The sequence below is a fragment of the Podarcis cretensis genome (genome assembly GCF_951804945.1).
Source record: "Podarcis cretensis genome assembly, chromosome: 3".
Lineage (NCBI taxonomy): Eukaryota > Metazoa > Chordata > Lepidosauria > Squamata > Lacertidae > Podarcis > Podarcis cretensis.
In genome coordinates this window covers 36,924,050-36,945,251 of record NC_137172.1, presented here as the reverse complement: position 1 = coordinate 36,945,251, position 21,202 = coordinate 36,924,050, and the positions used below count along the sequence as shown (strand labels likewise).

Below are 21,202 nucleotides of genomic sequence, written 5' to 3'. Positions count from 1 at the left end.
AGGGGCCAAAATCATATAGCTTAAAAATGTTTTATTTATCAGACAATAATGCGAGATGTTATTTACTAGTATGCAGGATGTACAATTTATGCAACAAAGCATGAACATTTAAAAACCTGTTCACGGTTTCCCTCAGTGTAATAATTAAAAAGACAGATGGAATCAGATGTATGAGGCAAGAGAACATCTAAAGAAGAGGCACAAGGGCAGCTTAGTTTGCTTTGAATGAATCTTCTTTATACACTGATGAGAGAGAAAGGGCATAGATCTAGGCCAAGAGGAGAATAGGTTCCCCTGTGAGGAAAGGTTGAAGAATTTAGGATTTTTTAGATTAGAGAAAAGGGAAGTAAGAGGCAACATGACAGAAGTCTATAAAAGTATAAAAGTCTGCATGGCATAGAGAAAGTGGACAGAGAAAGGTTTCTCTCTCTCATAACACTAGAACATGAAAAATTATTATTATTATTATTATTAAAAATATGTTGCCCATCTGACTGGGTTGCCCCAGCCACTCTGGGTGGCTCCCAACAGAATATTAAAAACACAATAAAATATCAAACATTTTTTTAAAAAAATCCATGAACTCTTGAAACTTAATGTTAGAAGATTCAGAACAGAAAGAAGGAAGTACTTATTCATGCAGCACATAGTTAAACTTTGAAACTTGCTCACACAGGTGGCAGTGATGGCCACCGACATGGAAGGCTTAGATGAATTACTGGAGGAGAAGACTATCAATGGTTGATAATCATGGTGGCTAAATGCAACCTCCATACCAGTTCCTGGAGGACAACAGGGGGAGAGGGATGTTGCCCTCTTCTTCTGCTTGTGGGTTTTCCATAGATGGTCACTGACGGATGCTGGACATGATGACTGTGTTCTATATCCACTGCTAAAGGCAATGTGCCCCTGAATGTGATTGCTGTGTCAAAATATGTCCAAAGTTGTTTTTTTTTAAAAAAAAAAAAAATACATATTTAAAGGCCTATTTGTATTTAAATTCAGTGGTACCTCGGGTTAAGTACTTAATTCGTTCCGGAGGTCTCTTCTTAACCTGAAACTGCTCTTAACCTGAAGCACCACTTTAGCTAATGGGGCCTCCTACTGCCGCCACGCCACCGGAGCCCGATTTCTGTTCTTATCCTGAAGCAAAGTTCTTAACCTGAAGCACTATTTCTGGGTTAGCGGAGTGTGTAACCTGAAGCGTATGTAACCTGAAGCATATGTAACCTGAGGTACTACTGTATGCATTTTTGAATATATTTTGGCACAAAATGGTATGATAATAAACACACATATAATTGATTTTATTTCATAAAATTTGTAACTGCTTGATTATAAAACAAACAAACCTCAAAGTGGTTTACGAAGCAGTTTCTCTCTCTCTCTCTCTCTCTCTCTCTCTCTCACACACACACACACACACACACACACACACATACCCCACAGACTGATGTGGAAACTGGGTAATACAGATGTATGAGCACATGCAAAACTTACATGGACCTGATATAGACAGATCCATTAATCTACCCTTACTTATCAACACAACAATTTCAATATGTCATGTGCATTGACTCTTGGTCATGTGACTTGGCCCTTGGATATATTTGAAATCTGTCATAATAGAGAGAACTTGTGGCAATGAATAAGAAAAGAAATGCAGACCTCATCCCAACATTTACCGTTCTTCTGAACGATTTTCAAACATCTGTGCCTAGTTGAAAGACTGAAATGCAGTTGTATATGACTGTCTAGATAAATACCCAAAGCTAAAAGCTGGCATGCTAAAGGAGATATGTCATGTATACTTAGGAGCTGTTATTTATTTATTTAAGGAAACTACAGTAGTACCTCGGGTTACAAAAGCTTCAGGTTACAAACACTTCAGGTTACAAACTCTGCTAACCTGGAAGTAGTACCTCGGGTTGAGAACTTTGCCCCAGGATGAGAACAGAAATTGTGTGGTGGCGGCATGGCGGCAGTGGGAGGCCCCATTAGCGAAAGCGCGCCTCAGGTTAAGAACGGTTTTGTGCTAAGAACGGACCTCCAGAACAAATTAAGTTTGTAACCTGAGTTACCACCGTACAGCAAAATGACTATTAAGCTGTGACACGGAGAAATGAGTACAGCATGACAGCAGTCTGGACTTTCGTATCTACTCGGGAGTACCACTAGGAAGCTCATGAGATTGAAATTAAATCTTCTTCCCATTACCTTTGGCGAAAAAGACTGATTGACTGCTCATGATTGCCAGTTTTCTGGCATATCAGGAAATGAGAAGCGGACAGTTAAGAGTTGATTCATTTTAAAACAAATGAGTTTATGAGCTATTTTGTCATGTTTGAAAGCATGTGCATGTTGCTCACATGAAGAGCCCAGAAGGGGTGTAACACAGTCATGAACGATGTGCTTTGCAAGTGAAAAGACCCATGTTCAGTCTGCAGCATTTTCAACGAATACATTGATATCGGATACCAAAGCTGGAAAGCCACTCCCGAACTACGGAGGGGGGGGGTTGCAGGCTCACGCCCCCATCCACATTCTCGCAGGGCTGGCGCCTGCCCCGCGAGACCCACGGTTCCCATTATTATTCATATCCAGCAGAATACATTGATATCGGATACCAAAGCTGGAAAAGACCTTTGCATGAGATCCTAGAAAGTTGCAGCAAACTAGAGCAGACCTTTTTTTTCTTTTTCTTTTTCTGCTTAGTGGACTAATGGTCAATATAAAGGAGCTTCATATTCTCTGAAGCCATTGGGACAGGCATAGCCATTGTGATGCCTCCCAGTTCTTGTTGAACTCCAGATTCCAGCTGCTCCAGCAATCATGGCCAATGGCCAGGGATGATGGGAGTTCAAATCCATAAATGACTTGAGGACACCAGTTTAGGTATTCCTGCATCCCTTTCCCACCCTGATCTGGCCACAGTGATCCATGTGATGGTCAACTCCAGGTTTGATTACTGTGACTCGCTCTACGCAGGGCTGCCCTTGAAGTTGTCCCAGAAACTCCAGCGGGTAAAGAATGCCGCAGCAAGGCTCCTTACGGGGTCCTCGCCGTGGGACCACATTCATCCAGTGCTTTTCCAGCTGCACTGGCTCCCGGTGGAGTACAGGGTCAGGTTCAAGGTGCTGGTTTTGACCTTTAAAGCCCTTTGCGGCCTAGGACCCTCATACCTACGGGACCACCTCTCCTGGTATGCCCCGCGAAGGACCTTAAGGTCCATAAATAGCAACACTCTAAAGGTCCTGGGCCCTAAGGATGTCAGATTAGCCTCAACCAGGGCCAGGGCCTTTCAACACTGGCTCCAGCCTGGTGGAACGCTCTGTCTCATGAGACCAGGGCCCTGCAGGATCTGATTTCTTTCCGCAGGGCCTGTAAGACAAAGTTGTTTCGCCTGGCCTTTGGCTTGAATCAGCCTGATCCCCTCCTCCTATTTCCTTTTCCTTCTGTGATGGAACCCCTATTTGGGGACTTCCCTGGCATTTTTCTGGCCCACGTAGGACCAGTCTGGATAGTTGGCCTTGGTGAAGATTTGATGTTTTCTCCCCCCAAACAGTTTTTGATCTGGGCTTCCACTGAAATGAGGCTGCATTTTAAGTTGTATTTTAATCCTGTTTTTAAGTTGTATTTTAATTGTTCTTATACCTGATGTTAGCCACCCTGAGCCTGGTCTTGGCTGGGGAGGGCAGGGTATAAATAAAATTTATGATGATGATGATGATGACGACGACACCAGGCATTTCATTTGAACATGTTTTTGTTACAAATAGTCAATTTTTAAGATTTGCAAGTTGTAGTTCTACAAGATTTATTCCCAACCTCTGCTGCTACACTCTCACCAATAGCATCACCTACCTGCAACAGTTAAAAGAGCAGATGAAGTCCAATATTAGTCATACTCAGAGTGGATCCACTGAAATGAATGGACTTACCCATTGATTTCAGTGGCTCTACTAAGAATATGACTGTTAGGTATCAACCAACCTATTTTATAAACTACTTTAAAGGGAAATGTAAAAAAGAGAAAATAAATATTTTGAAGAAGGTAAGTTTCCATTTGATTTATTAATTTCATTGTACATGCATTGTTAAAAAACAATTAAGCAAATATGATCATACCCTTTCCTATCTGAAATGTTTTGGCACAGAAACCCAGGATTTACTACAGCTGTCCTCATTTCCTTTCATATCAAGTTAATCAGATTCAACAACCATTCCTATAAAATACGGCACATAAGGATGTATAGCTTTTGTTTCTTTATTTCCATGGATAAGTCTGCTACTCTACCCCATGGCTTTCTATAGAAAATTCAAAGTGCCTCGGCTATTCACTGAGTTTCCAAAAAATAAAAAAAAACCCTTCTGCATATGTGTGCATTTCCTCCAGCCTGACTCTGACAAAAGATGTTTTTCCCTTTTCTCAATTGCTTGCACAAAAGTTTTTTCAATGCATGCCGACACTGGCTCTAGAAAGTTCAGCACTTATGCATTATGTAGGTATCTCCAAGTAGTCAGCCTAGAGAAAACCCTTCATGGCAGAAATGAAAAAAAGTTGTGAAATCTGTTGTCAGCTCAACCTCTGCTGAAAAGAGTCTCTCACTCAAGCTTCTCACTTTCAGCCTTTGTAGTGAGATGACGTGATACTGGGCATAACAATAAAGGATCTGCATACACCAGGTATGTAAGTGTGTCATGCTTCTAGTCATTGAATTGCTGTTGCAATGTGAAAATAGGAATGTTACATTCCTGGGAGCGTGTAAAGTGACTCTGAAAGACACTGCTAAGATATCTTGGGAGGGACAGAAAAGTTAATATGCAATGAACGTAGCTGTCAAATTTTCCCTTTTCTTGCGAGGAATATTATTTGGAATAAGGGAATTTCCCTTTGAAAAAGGGAAAAGTTGACAGCTATGGCAATGGAAGGTTTCTATTGTACAGGATTTTTTTTTTTTGGGGGGGGGGCTACATCACCTTGGGAACCTAGTCAATGCCAAGAACACAAAACGAAATAGAAAATGAATGTCATCTATAGGGCTGATTAGCAATGCAACTGCAGGAAGTAGTACCATTTTGGACAGTATCTTGGCCTGAACTAAGTGTTTACATTCATTGATTTCTCATGATAGACAAATGAAATGACAGCTCAGTCATTTCTCCTCCTCTCTAGCTCCACTCCACCTGCGCTGGGCTAGCTATTAAGTGAAATGAAGTGGGTTGGGTTGGTCAGAAGGTTCCAGAGAGGATGCCATTTTCTACCACCTCAGACTGTTTACAAAATGTGCATAGGAGCAGCTACTATTTTAGATTCCTGACTGCGGTGCTGAAAATGCCTGATGTTTAAGATTACGTACCCAAAGATGTAATGATGTGTGCTTTTGTGACATATACAGACACATAAGAGCATAAGAAGAGACTGCTGGATCAGACTAATGGTGACCTGTTCTCACAGTGGCCCACCAGATGCCTGTCAGAAACCTGTAAACAGGGGCCAAGCACAAGAGCACTCTTCCCTCTCGTGCCTTCCAGCAACTGGTATTCGGAAGCATTGTTGTCTCCAGCTGTGGCAGCTGTGGACACACTCTTGCCATAATCCAATACAAAGCACACCAAAACCCATGGACTTCAGGTAGCATAAGCATGCTTAAATCTGTGCCGAGATTTGATGCCTGTGTATGCTCTTTTCTCTCTTATTCTTCATTCCTCCCCAAATCCATTTCCAGTACACCAAGAAGTCTGTCCTTTACCAGACTTAAACTCACTTGCTTAGTACACAATCACATGTGGGGTTGTTATAGCATGTATTCAGTCACTCTACTGAAGTCCAAAATAACTACTTAAACAGAAAGACCTGGAAATATGGACTAGGTAGGAGAAATTTTCATAAGATGGTCATGCAACTGGTGAAAAAACTGGAACCAAAATGTTCTAAAAAGAGCTTCTGCTTCTTGTTGTTCTTGTTTTGCTATGATGTATATTAAAAAAAAATTTAGGGACGTGGGTGGCACTGTGGGTTAAACCACAGAGCCTAGGACTTGCCAATCAGAAGGTCGGCGGTTTGAATCCCTGTCACGGGGTGAGCTCCCATTGCTCGGTCCCTGCTCCTGCCAACCTAGCAGTTCAAAAGCACGTCAAAGTACAGGCAGATAAATAGGTACCGCTCTGGCAGGAAGGTAAACGGTGTTTCCGTACACTGCTCTGATTCGCCAGAAGCGGCTTAGTCATGCTGGCCACATGACCCAGAAGCTGTACGCCAACTGTACGTCGGCCAATCAAGCGAGATGAGCGCCGCAACCCCAGAGTCGGCCACGACTGGACCTAATGGTCAGGGGTCCCTTTACCTTTACCTTTATATTTAAAATTAATAGATTGTAACTTCTAACATTTTCCCTTGGTGATCATGTAACTTGGGTGAATGTTTGGTGCTGGATTTGATGAGTGTGCCCTCTGCAAAATAGGGGCTGGCAAATCCGTAGATTTCAGTTTCTCTCAATTTCTGTCTTTTTTCTAATCTTTGGTTTAGTTCTGCACATTACCACAGCACTTTGTGGGTTTTTAATTTATTTTAAAATCCTCATGAAAATTCATGAGCATTTTAGTGTGGATTTCCTAATATACATGTTTAGATGCAATTCTGCCAAGTATATCACATTTTTTTTGTAAATTATATCCACTGTTATGTGCATTTTTATGCATTTCCCACCGCAGCATATGTATTTTCCCCACAGATGGTTTGGCTGGAGAACTGCATTGCAGATTTTGAAGGATGGCTTTGTTTCGGTTCATGTATTGTTTTAGAAAGTGTGAATTGGGCATCTGCAACTGAGTAGCAAAGAAAAAGGATCTGTCTCATTTGGCGCGTGAGTGTCAAGAAAGCTCTTACGCCACACCATTCTGTATTCCATTTACTCCTGAATGTAATGGGTGAAAGTCATTTTAGAAATATTTTAGAGTCATAAAATCTCACCGCTACTATTTATGATAACCTCATTCCTTGGTGATTGAGTTAACCATCCACAGTTCATGGCTCTAGGAGTGATGGAGAAAAACATCTACTGCTAGCACATTTTGTATTGCTCCTGAAATTACAGAGGCTGTTATTTCTACAAATCAGAAAGCTGCAGTAAGGTGGTCAAACCAAATGTAGTCTGTGAAGGCTAGCATTTCATGAGATATATCTCATAGTCTTATATCCCTTCTGTCCTGCAACGAAAGGAAAGGACTTCTAGCCCTGATGAGTACTAATAACAGAGTGAGCAACCAAGAGAGACCTCGATTTCTGTCAGGACAAAATAATTGGAATTGTTCCATACTTCATATGAAAGTCTATAAAATGACGATGAATACATCCAGCTAATTAGAATAGTGATAAAATGCTGAGGCATACTGTGACTTGGGTGTGTTGTTGTTGTTGTTGTTGTTGTTGTTGTTGTTGTTGTTATTCCACCCTATACCTGCAGTTCTCTGGTGTATATCTGTCAACGAAATCAAAACTATAATCGTAGGCCTAGGCTAGGGATATATGGGTCATTCTGTTTCCATTCTTGGTCAAGTTTGCATAAATTAGTTATGGACTGTACTGAGGGAGACTGCACTGAGGAGGAATGTTGGGGGCCACTGCCCGCCCCCCGATCCTGAATCTTTCCAGGAGTAGGAGGACAGTATAGAGTTAGAACAGTGGTTTGCGGAGGGGCATAGTTCAGAAGGCAGAAGCTGGGAAATACTGGATGGGAAACAGCTAGCAGAAGAAACACTAGAAGAGAGAGGGTTAACAGATTCGCAATCTCTGGACAGCATTCAACCCCCCTTCCCCAAAGACATGGAGAGCTCAGAGAGTGTTAGAACAGAAAGCACAGAGGGTACAAACTCAGATTATAAAACGTAGGATTAATGCAGATTAATAGGGACAGGCGGGGCAAGACTTAATTGGGAGCACCACCATTCTAGAGAGATGCTTTCTTTTGTATATTTTGGGAAATATGTATATTAGGCAAAAGCACAAAGATAAATCTGTTTGCTGGGAGAAATTAACACTAAAGTGCAGGTGAATTTTCATTAGGATCTTTTAAAAAAATAATAAAGGAATTACAAACTGATATGTAAACGTGGAGGGGCTGAATATAAGACTGGAAAAAGGAGAAAACAAAATTGGTAGATTTCCCCATCCCAACTTATATGTGATTTAATAGGGAGCCTTAATATACATTTATTTTCAGATATCAATATAAGAAGAGCTGTGCAACTAATCCGTTTCATATGCATGGGTATCTTAAATTAAGACCCACTTTTCATCACTTTCAACTATCTGCCAAAATAATGACAAAATATTATGCTGATGTACTGTTCTGCATCCCATGATCTGAACAATACATAAGGAGATGCTCTTTGGGAATTTCAACTGCTTGTCACAGCAACCAAACTCTGCAGCTGGCAAACAGTGGTTAGGGATATTGATTAGATGGCAGACATCCCTTTTGCAGTTACTCCTAGAACTCTGCCAGTCTTGCTAATTCACTATGTGGATTGTGATGTTGTAGATAAATAGTACGAATTTGGGGTTCCATGAGATCAGGAAGCTCAAAAGCAAACTGGGGAGAAGCACTGCTCTCTCTGCATTGATATAAAAAGGTACCCCTGATAGTTAAGTCCAGTAGCGAACGACTCTGGGGTTGTGGCGCTCATCTCACTTTACAGGCCGTGGGAGCCGGTGTTTGTCCTCAGAAAGTTTTTTCCAGGTCATGTGGCCAGCATGACTAAGCTGCTTCTGGTGCAACGGAACACCGACACCAGAGCAGTGCACAGAAACGCCACTTACCTTCCTGCTGGAGCGGTACCTATTAATCTACTTGCACCTTTTTTAGAGTGCTTTCGAACTGCTAGGATGGCAGGAGCTGGGACAGAGCAATGGGAGCTCACCCCGTCGTGGGGATTCGAACCGTCAACCTTTTGATCGGCAAGCCCTAGGCTCAGTGGTTTAGACCACAGTGCCAGCCACATCCCCTGCATTGATATACCCAGTCTGTAAAAATGTGGTTCCGGTTCCCTCCATAACAGGGCTACTCTCTGGATCAGCACATCATTCCACATTCAGCGAGGGGGCTTAGATTCTCCAGCAATGCAGGTCACATTGATCACATACTTCAGAGTGCTGATGTCATTATTCTCGAAACGCTGCCTACCTGACTGCAATTCAAAACATAGACGCACAGGCTACCTACTCAAGGAGCCCATTTACATCTCAGCAACCGAAACAAAGTGGCACCTACAGCAGTGCCGATGAAAGCTCTCTTGATTTAATTACTTTAAACAACATAAAAAAGAGAAAGTGCTCGAGAAAGTGCTGTATTATACATGCATTCTCTGCATATCTCCCCGAGTTCGCTCCATCCAAGTACTGCCTTTGGCTGACCTACACAGAAATATTTTACTCCCGTTGAGTGTGCAGAGACAGAAAAATAAGTAGGAATCTGGATTTGCTTTTTTTTTTGCAACAATGAAAACTGTCAGCTAAAATCCAGCTGCAGATATTAAATTTGCGTTTTTTTGCCTTTACTAGAGTTGAACTAAAGGGCAAAGAGAGCCCAGCATGATCTCCCTCACCACAGCTGAGCTTGCAGAGGTGCCAGAAAGTGTGTGCACATGGGGAAGTATCATCCGGTGACTTATATACCCATGGAGCAAAATTGCTCTGGAAGTCACAGGGAGAAATAAATATGGAAAGTCACATTGCCATTTCCAGCTGCCACTTTTCCCTTCGCAGCGACACTCTAAATGGGATGCTGACATTGTTTGTAATAAGTTATGCTCGGAATGAGATATCTCCTTTCTCAAAACAACACAGGGTCAGCTGAGTAGCAGAATGATAAATATCTAGGCAGGTGGTTTTTTAAAAAAGTTATTTAGGGCAAAGTGCCGTGCTATTTTATTTGACACTCTGTTTGCTGGCTGGGTAAATGGTAAGGCTGAGTAATTTGTTGCTTCCTGTTGAAGGCACCAGATTACCTCCTCATTAAACAGCCTTCCTGGCCTTAAATAGTGGCATTATGTAGCAAATGGAATTGGGGCAGTGGAAGGAAAGGAAGTACAGAAGGAAGCTGCAGTCAGCAAGTACCATAATAAATGAATCACAAAGGAAGATAAATATGCATGGTTAGGCAAAAGACCAGTGGTCTGTGAGCCACACACATTCATACCATAGACCAGAATTACCATATTTTCCTGTGTATAAGACTAAAAAATAATGTAAAAAATGAGGGGGCGTCTTATACACGGATATATCTCTCCCCCCCATTTTCTTGAATCTGAGTCCCCCCAAATAGGGGGTGTCTTATACATGGGGATGTCTTATAGACGGAAAAATACGGTACTGCTTTCTTTATTCTGCACCAACAACATTTTTGCCAGAGACACTCGAAACATCAACCCTGCATGGATTTCCAATTCATTTTAGGATGCGTTGCAACATGTTGTTGGTTTTACCTATACAAGTTGGGAGATAGTGATCTGCTGGCTATGAAATCATCCTTTTCCTAAGGAGCTGCATCAAAAGCCCACATCCAAGAGAGATTCAGAGACAAAGCCTTTTCAGCAGTGGCACCCCAAGGGAGGAGTGCTTTTCCCAGGCATACTTTGACACTTCGTTGTCACTTTTGGCACCAGGAGGATGAGTTTATTCCCCAGGGCTTATTGTTTATTGTTCCTGTTTTTACTGCTAGTATGAATCTGTATAAACTTTTTATCATTGGAAGCTGCTATAGACTTAGCCCATTTCTTAGCAACTCAAGCAGTGGCATCTCTCTGTCAGGTTCCTTGCTGCTCTTTACAGGTGTGTAGTTCAGAATTTTAATTAGTCAAACAAGCAAGGCAAGAGCTAGTTCACTAGCCTCCAACTCTCTGGCAGGCAAAAAAAAGGAGGAAGATTCACCACTGACCTCCCGAAGCCAGGCCTGGGCAGTTTTATTTACTTAAATCATTACTACCTCACTCAGAGCTAAAAATAGGCATCCAAAGGAGCTTCCAGATTAAGCTGTATTTGTAAAAACAAACAAACAAAAAGCCATTTGAGCGAGGACAATACTGCCTGGATTATTGCATGGGTGAATCTAGACATTCATGGACCATGCAATGAAGAGGCTGATGACATCACAACACATAGACTTGGTTACATGATGATGTCGTTCAAGGAAAGTCATGTCAGTTAAGATAGAGAACAATATTGTTAGCATCCGTCTGTCTTGAGACAATGGAGTGCACCTCCAGGGGTGGTCAAATAGCTGCATTAGCAGCATCAAAGTGACCTCCCTGAGGTGGGCAGTACATATTGAGATCCTGGGCTGCTCAGACCACAAGACCCCTCCTCTCAGCCTCACTGCAGGATTGAGAGAAGGAGGCATACAAGGTGCCATCCAACTGTCTTAGGGACTCCACTCTGGATTTGTGTAGTGTTTACTCCTTAGCCTTTTCTTCTCCTGGAGATACACTGCAAGGCAGCAAAGGTTTAGGATCAGAACTTTCCTTCTCCTAGATGGGCTACTTTCCCAGGTTGACGAGCCCCATCTGCCCCTCACTTACCTCTACAGCACATGCAGAAGCTGCCTTCCTGACCGTTGGACCCACTACTGGTCTCATCCACTCAACCCACCAGAATCTTTCTTCACATGCAGGGGAAGCCCCTAACACACTGAGAATTTGAGATCCACTGGCTACCCTCACCTGGTTTAGCCAGCCAGCAGAAGCAATTCCCAGGGGGTGGCTGCTGTCACATGCTAACAGCTTCTAGGAGCCACAGGTGAGAGCTGAGTTCAGGATTGGGACCAAAGGTGGACAAACTACCCTAGAAGGACTATGACGTGTCCCACACCAGAGGTACTACCCCTCCTCTAACATTTCATACATCCCAGAGAGCACAGCTGGGCAATAGCACTGATCAGGCAAACTTGTTGCAAGCAATTCCTAACCACCACCAAAAGGGGCGGGGGCACTTTTCAATTCAACAGAAAATATTTTGGGGCATGGGAATGATGCCATTTAACTTCTGATTTGTACTCTTGTCTAATTCAAGTCTATTTGACACAGGGCAAGGAGCTCCTTCAAATTCCATTACAATTACCAGACTATTCATCTCTAAGACTGGGTGGGGAACCTATTGTGCAGCTAACACCACATTCCTTTATGCCGGGGGATGTATTTTCTGATGAGGGCCACAGTTCCTTATAGGTGGGAGGCAGACCAAAAAAAAAAATAGGCAGAGCAATGGATGTCAATATGATGGCACACTGCAGCCAAGCAAAGAACCTGTGAGGGGTGTGGCCTGTGGAATGGAGAATGGGGTGTGGCCTAGTCATGAGGGCCTGATAGAGCCCAAAAGAGCCATATTTGGCCCCTCAACCTGAGGTTCCCCATCTGTGCACAGTTTAAAACGTAGCTTATGATAGCCGCATCATCAAACTGCAGGGAGAAGGTTTTTCGTTTGTTTTTTTTTTTAAAAAAAAGCTTCTCAAACCACGTCAATGAAGCATGAAAAACATGTTTCCTTTTCTGCACCATAAGGAAGGCAGTAGCTAGACTGGCCCAAAGTGTGATATTCCAAGCTCTGCAGTATCTCTCACTTTACATCTCCTTCAACATAGTGAAATAATCTGAATATGCTCCTCATCCTTTCTTTTTTGATGGACACCACCTGGTGCTTTAAAACTATAAGACAGCCCTTTGATAGGAATTAAACAGACATTTTAAAAAGAGCATGGATTTTATTTTCATGTGGAGGATTTCAAAGGCAGCACTTCTCGGTAGCATCTTGCAAACTCTGAAGGAGATAGCATTGTCTGACTGACAAGGACGAGGAATGGGAAAAACAATTACCCTGCTAGGTACCTGCCACAAAAAGCTTTCTCCACTCCCCATTAATAAATATGACAAGGGTGAATTTATTTAGACTCATAGCCTGACCTATCTCAATAACTCAGCAAACAACAAATTTGAAAACAAGTGACATAATATTCATTGAATTAAACAGAATAATCTTGTGTATGATTCCCAGGACTAAAAAGCTACCATGGAAAAAAGATGAATGGAGATAGATGGATAGATAAAATCTTTTTATTGCCTAGCACTATTGATGTGCATAGTGTTTGGCAGAATACTGGAGGTAGACAAGCAATCACCATTATTTGACTCAAGGGAGAAAACAGAGGAAGAGGCGAGAAAGCCAGGTATTTAGGGGAAAGATATGCAATAAAATCATGCAGTCCTATACCCATCTTATACCCATTTACCTTAGCATCAACTCAATGAGACTTCTGAGTAGAAGTATACTTACACATAACTGGACAGAGTTGCAGCAAGAGCATAAAAAGAGCCTTGCAAGATCAAGGCAAACACCCATCTTGTCCAGCATCCTTTACGAAAGAACCATAAGTTCTCTTTGTCATCAATAACGAAAGGTTATGTTGTGTGGAGTGTGGGGGGTGGGAGCAGGGCTGTCTTAAGCATATGCGGTGCCGGGGTGCAAAGATCTGCCCAGTGCCCCCCCCTCAGGTTGCTCAGTCCCAGGTGAACAGGAGGGTGGAGCCAGCTGGCCGCCTCAGCGTCTCGCGTCTCCCTGAACTCGTGACTCAGAGCCTCCCACAGCAGAAGAGCCTGCCGCGGCGCTCCAACCGACGGGTGGGCTCTTCCCCGGACTCAACTCTTGGGCCCTGGACTCTCAACATGGTGCCCCTGAGAGCATGGCTCCTGGGTGCCCCACACCCCTAGCGCCTATGGGTAAGACGGCCCTGGGTGGAAGAGGGAAACACAAGAAGGAAGAAGCCAGTAAATGGAGGCAGCGTGCCGGACAGCAGAGTGGCCTGCCTCAGGCAGTGGAATATCTTGTTCTGTCCTGCCCTTTATCCCCCCTGCCCCCGTTTTCTGTGTGGAGGAAATGCCCTACCACATAAATTACAATAAACATTTGTCCTTTCACAACACTCTACCGTCTTCACATTTACTTTTATTTACATTTCGTTATCTTTAATGCAATGCGCCACTAAGAGAGATTATCGTGCTCATTTAACCTCTGTTTCCAAGGAGGGTGGTTCATAATCTGATTCTGCCCCCCCCCCCCCTCGTAAAAATGGCTTTGCTTCCCCTGAACACACTTGTAGCTCCCAGGCTTACAAGGGCAATTCTTGTTCCTAATCGTTTTCCTCATTTGGACATTTGTGGTCCCCTAAAGGTATCTGCAGATTTCTTGTGTTGTCACCAGATGACAAAACAGAAGGTGCCTGTTTGCTAGCAAAAGCCCCTTTCAGCATTCTTGGAGGAAACAGCAGGAACCTGAGTGTGTTTAAAAAAATGCATACAAAGAATGCACAATCATCATGGCCTATAGATAAGCACTGGATTCAAGGGAAGGATAGAATAATTGTTTCTAGAGGGAGAGTTTTTGCTCGTTTTTCTGCTGCATGATTAAAATGGTCTCGGGGCAAGGTCTGAAGACACACGAAGCAGCAACTGTGCTGAAACTAAGCAGGACTATTGTTGGTCAATAACTTCCTCTATTTTGCCTTGAGTTCTACCATTAGGAAAAAGAGATGTGATACAAATGGAATAAACTGACTGCAGCAGCGTTATGCTGCTGGACTTCATAGAACAGGGCTTTATCTCCTGATCCAGAGAGGGGTTTGCTTTCATTAGAAAATGCAGTCTGTGTAAGGAATCCTGATGTGGACAATTTGAAAATGGATGGGTGATGGATGGAATCTATCAGGCCCAGTCCTATCATTAGGCAGAGTGAGAAAACCACTTCAAGTGTCAAAAGCTGGGGGCAGCCTCTTTAGCAGTTTCCCCTAAGCCCTCTGGCTATATCTTTCCATTGTAGGACAGTGCTGTGCATGTCTTGCACCCCCACAACTAGCCTGTTTTTATCCTCAGATGTCTTCTTGCCAGTACTGAATGAGGTTAGCTTCAGCTGCAGCCCAGTAGTGCTGCCTAGGGAGATGCCTCAGGCAGCAAAATGTATTGGGCTAGCCCCTAAGATCCATGGTTCCATTGTTCCTCTGTTCTTCAATTTCTGATATGCTTTTCGGTGTCTCTCTCACACACACCTTTGCTAGAAGGCATTGGTAACAGTTTGGTAACACCTTTGCTAGAAGGCATTGGTAACAGTTGTGGATAAGACTTAGCTCCGGGTCCATGGATGACACAGGAAACTGGCTCTCAAACAAATACACATTTTTCATTAGTGGATCTTCACAGATGGGGAACCTCAGTCACAGGGGATGAATGTGGCCACCCAAACCTCTCTCTCTGGACCTTAGAACTCTCCCTAGGCCAAATATCCTCTATCCCAGCCAAACCCTTAAAGCCCCTGTCTCCCCCCCCCCAAGTGTTTTTGCCTGGCCAGAATGTCTCCTTGAATTCTGATGCCTCTTGCCTGTCTGGATGGTGGATACACGGGGTGGGTGTGTGGGTGTGGGTGCAGAAACTAACCTACTGTGCACAGGTAATACTTTACCCATTTTTTACTTTACCCCTTCCCACTAGCATGTGGCCATGAGAAGGGATCTCAAAAACCTCAAACTGAGAAAGGTTCCCCATCCCTGTTCTTATGTCTTGCATACACAGTCAGGATCCCATGTTCATTGTTTTAAGGTATCCCAAGAGATCAACACTTGCCTACACGAATAAAGAACTCGACAGAATTTGCAGAATCTCATTTGTTTACTGTCAAGTCCTTTATTGCCTCCCCCATTATCACCACCAAGGTTTTGTAGTAACACATACCTATTGATCAATCCATAAGAACATTTAGCAGAAGGAGCAGTATAAACACCGCCACCAATTATGTGTCAAATCAATTTTAACTAATGCAAATAAATAAGAAAATAGCTTTCTAATCACTTTGGTTGGCCAACAAAACCACTCAATTAACACACTCCAAATAAAACTTCTCGCTAATCAGATATGCTTTATAATGTGGCGTGAAGGTCAGCAAGTCCAGAGATGTGGTAATTTGAAGTGCTGTCAGAAATGCACAGAGAATAAACATGCATTATGCATTCAATCAACATTATGCCTTTCCGAGCAGAAAACTCATGTTTGACACTAGCAAAGAGTGTGTTGGTCTATGAGTGTCACAAAGCTCCTTCTTCACAGTCCTTCCCACCTATTCCTTTTCCTTTGACCTTCTCACTTTGGCAGTTTGCTTGAGCTCTGATCACTCTGCTTGCCTTTCCTGGTGCTGGTGGTTATTCTGCTTTGCAGGCAAGGTCTCCAGCTGCCCTTGGCTTACTGACTGCTTATTTCCAAAAAACTGAAGTCCTACCGCCTGCTTACCTCAAATACCTTTTTAATCAGCCTTCTTCATCCCACAAAAGGACAGGAGGTGAAGGAGAAAAAGCACCCTGCAATCTTACAGCTGTGAAGTAGGCAATGGCAGTGAGGATTTGCTTCTGAGAGGGGATCTGGAGGTTCTATGGGTCATTTCATACATTACATTTTTAGATGCATACCTGAGATGCTCTGAAGGTGAATAATAATAATAATAATAATAATAATAATAATTTATTATTTGTACCCCGCCCATCTGGCTGGGTTTCCCCAGCCACTTTGGGCGGCTTCCATAAAAACCCAAAATACACTAAAATATCACAGAGTAAAAACTTCCCTGAACAGGGCTGCCTTAAGATGTCTTCTGAATGTCAGGTAGTTATTTATCACTTTGACATCTGATGGGAGGGCGTTCCACAGGGCAGGCGCCACGACCGAGAAGGCCCTCTGCCTGGTTACCTGTAGCTTTGCTTCTCACAATGAAGGAACCGCCAGAAGGCCCTCGGCGCTGGACCTCAGCGTCCGGGCAGAACGATGGGGATGGAGACGCTCCTTCAGGTATACTGGGCCGAGGCCGTTTAGGGCTTTAAAGGTCAACACCAGCACTTTGAATTGTGCTCGGAAACGTACTGGGAGCCAATGTAGGTCTTTCAAGACCGGTGTTATGTGGTCTCGGCGGCCGCCCCCAGTCACCAGTCTAGCTGCCACATTCTGGATTAGTTGTAGTTTCCGAGTCACCTTCAAAGGTAGCCCCACGTAGAGTGCATTGCAGTAGTCCAAGCGGGAGATAACTAGAGCATGCACCACTCTGGCGAGACAGTTCGCAGGCAGGTAGGGTCTCAGCCTGCGTACCAGGTGGAGTTGGTAGACAGCTGCCCTGGATACAGAATTGACCTGCGCCTCCATGGACAGCTGTGAGTCCAAAATGACTCCCAGGCTGCGCACCTGGTCCTTCAGGGGCACAGTTACCCTATTCAGGACCAGGGACCCTCCACACCAGCCCGCCCCCTGTCCCCCAAAAACAGTACTTCTGTCTTGTGAGGATTCAATCTCAATCCATTAGCCGCCATCCATCCTCCAACCGCATCTAGCAATTAGGTAAAAAGGTAAAGGTAAAGGACCCCTGGATGGTTAAGTCCAGTCAAAGGCGACTGACTATGGGGTTGCGGCGCTCATCATGCTTCAGGCCAAGGGAGCCAGCGTTTGTCCACCGACAGCTTTCCAGGTCATGTGGCCAGCATGACTAAACCGCTTCTGGCACAACAGAACACCATGATGGAAACCAGATGGAAACCAGAGCGCACAGAAACACCATTTACCTTCCCGCCACAGCGGTGCCTATTTATCTACTTGCACTGGCATGCTTTCGAACTGCTAGGTTGGCACGAGCTGGGACAAGCAACGGGAGCTCACCCCATCATGGGGATTCAAACTGCTGACCTTCTGATCAGCAAGCCCAAGAGGCTCAGTGGTTCAGACCACAGCACCACCCGCGCCCCTGTACTGGGCCCATTTGGTTCAACTTTCACTCATCATGGCACAAATGCAATGAATAACAGAGGGCCAAATGGGTTTATTCTTATTCCATGAGTCACTCATTCAGGGGAGGGCTTCCATTTCTCCAATGGCAGCAGCTAATTTGGTGGCCGGATCCTCTTATGCAGCACAGGTGGGTAACCTCCCCAGACATATCAGGACCCTGGCCTTCTGTACTCTCCCTTGACCATGCTTCTCCTGCTAGTAATCCTTCCACCCCAAGGTCACACCCTGATAGAACCTGCTTAGTACCTTCTTGAGTTCTCTCCTACTGGAATGTGCCCTGAAACTCTTGCTGGCCTGAATGAATGGAGAATATAAAGGAGCATGCAATGGTGTGTAGAACTAGCCTGCTATAAAAGGTGCAACCCACCTTTGTTGCTCCACCCACTTTTGCCTCTGGTCCCACCCACCACTGGCATGTGGTCCCTGGAATGTTGCCCAGAAAGGAAGGGAGGTCTTAAGACTGAAAAAAGTTTTCCCCTCCCTGTTTTCTAGATTTCCTGTTTTATTCCATTTCATTTTCCAAGAATGTCCAGATGTTGTGCCGTTCCAGTGCATACAATGATAAAATAGCAGGAGCTGTCTTGTGTGTGTGTGTGGTGACAACTGGCATCTGGTACATTGTCGGAAAATAAAATGGCAGCAGCCAACAAGCAGCTGCTGTAACTCACTGCTGTTGGAGGTGACAAAATAAAGGGGGGGGGGGAGAAATCAGAAATAAAACAAGACAAAACAAAACAAAAACAAAAACCAGCCCAACCAGAATGAGTGTTATGAAATGAACATAATGGAAATGAACGAAGAACACAGACATAACCAAGTGTAGGGAGAAGCACAGAAGAGACTTATGAGGCGTTTTTCCTCCTTACACACCCCTATCAGACATGAGAAATATTAATGTGAAGAAAAATTGTTTGCAAATATGTGCTTCACACAGGTACGCTCATCAGAAAGCTGTGATTGGCCACAATTCCCTATTGAGTGTGTGAGAAATGGCTCATCATTTAAAACTGAGATGTAATCCAGCGGTGATAAAATCGTGTGTGTGCGCGCGTAGATATGGGAGGGGGGGCAGCAAGGATCAAAGGACCATTTGGGGATATAGTTAAAAGATGTCAGCACATTTCTGCTAGGCATTACTCAGAAGTAAGCCCCAGTGCACAAGGAATGCAATTGATTAAAACTATCTATCATCTATCTATCTATCTATCTATCTATCTATATCTATCTATCTATCTATCATCCATCTATCTATCTATCTATCTATCTATCTATCTATCATCTATCTATCTATCTATCTATCTATATCTATCATCTATCTATCTATCTATCTATCTATCTATCTATCTATCTATCTATCATCTATCTATCTATCTATCTATCATCTATCTATCATCTATCTATCATCTATCTATATCTATCTATCTATCTATCTATCTATCTATCTATCTATCTATCATCTATCTATCTATCTATCTATCTATCATCTATCATCTATCTATCTATCTATCTATCTATCTATCATCTATCATCTATCTATCATCTATCTATCTATCTATCTATCTATCTATCTATCATCTATCTATCTATCTATCTATCTATCTATCTATCTATCTATCATCTATCTATCTATCATCTATCTATCTATCTATCTATCTATCTATCTATCTATCTAATCTATCTATATCTATCTATTCATCTATCTATCTATCTATCTCTCATCTATCTATCTCTCATCTATCTCTCATCTATCTCTCATCTATCTATCATCTATCTATCTATCTATCCATCTATCATCTATCTATCATCAGCTATCATCTATCTATCTATTTATCTATCAAAAACAGGGCTTATTTCCATAAAAACGTAAGACGAGACTGCTGGATCAGGCCAGTGGTCTACCTAGTTCAACATCCTGTTCTCACAGTAGCCAGCCAGTTACCTGTCAGAAAACTGCAAGCAGCATTCAATCCCAACAGCAATCTTGCCTCCTGAAGTTTCCAGCAACTGGTATTCAGAAGCACTACTGCCTCCAATTGTGGAGACAAAGCATAGCCATCACAACTAGTAGCCATTGGTAGCCTTATTCTCCATGAATTTGTCTAGCCCTCTTTTAAATCCATCCAAGTTTGTAGCAATTACTGCCTCCTGTGGGACTGAGTTCCATAGTTTAAGTATGTGCCGCACGAAGATGTACTCTCTTTTATCTGCCCTGAATCGCCCAGCGTTGAGCTGTTGAGCTTCCGTACTTCAGTGCTTTTTTCCAGGGGCTACTCAAAGGTATGCAGTACCGGCACCTCTTGTTGTTGTTGTTAAAAAGTGTGGCACTTACTGTAACAACTTCATGGTAAGTACTGGCACCTATTTTTCTAGGGGGGAAAACATTGGTTACTTCCTTCAGTTCTTCCTAAATTGCACCCTGAAGTTAAACACTGTCAATTCAATGGAAGAGTGTTAAGCACATGTTTAAATCAAATGGACCTAAAAGTGCTTAACTTTGGCTGGAAAACACACACAGACCCACACACACTCCTCTGCTCAAAGATGGGGCCTGTTAAATACCAAAGAATACAAGGTGCCTTAATGGACATTTGGATCAGGCTCTTACAGAGATATTCATTCCAAAAGCTTATTATCGGTTCGGCAAGTGAGCTTCATGAGCTGTTGCAGGAGTGTATCTTCCTTAATAATTACCAAACGAGGAGGGTTTTTTCTTTCATTCTCTCACTTCCCCAACCCCCTGCATAACAGTCACTTGCTGCAGATGGTCTGGATTAATGTGTCACCACTGATATCCATGTCTCACTTCCAAACCTAAATCAAAGCATTAAAAAAAAAAAAAGATTTTGGAGGATCAGCTGTTGCTATGGCAACACATGCTATTTTGGTGCTGCAGAGAAATCAATACTCACTCACCCTCCCCACACACACACGCGCACACACGCACACACACACACACACACTGTGTCTTTTTATCAGACAGAATTTCAATAATCATGGTAGAATATGATGGTCAAATGAATTTCCCGGAGAAACACTGCAGATTATCTATACAACTCTGCATATCAGATCCACACACACCCCACGCCCAACTGCAAGAAATTCAGTTCTTCAGAGCATATTGTTCTGCAGCGGTTGATTTATATAGGATGAAGGCAACAGGTAAAGCATTTACCTGTGCCAGCATCTTTTCTTATGCCTAGACATGTTGAAATGCTCTTAGCAGGTGCGCTGTTCCATTTGTGCATAAGAGAAATGGAGAACCACCAGCACAAAATGGAAAACCTCCAGGCAGCCCTTTCTACCTGGTCCTTGGAACTCTCCCCAGCAACACACTCTCCTTTGCCAC

General features: G+C 43.2%; 1 protein-coding gene across 5 annotated transcripts in view; it reads right to left on the bottom strand.

The window, feature by feature from the left end:
• The window catches only part of LRFN2 (leucine rich repeat and fibronectin type III domain containing 2), a 268,713-nt gene that overhangs the window by 113,894 nt on the left and 133,617 nt on the right, over positions 1 to 21,202 (bottom strand). The window lies entirely within an intron of this gene.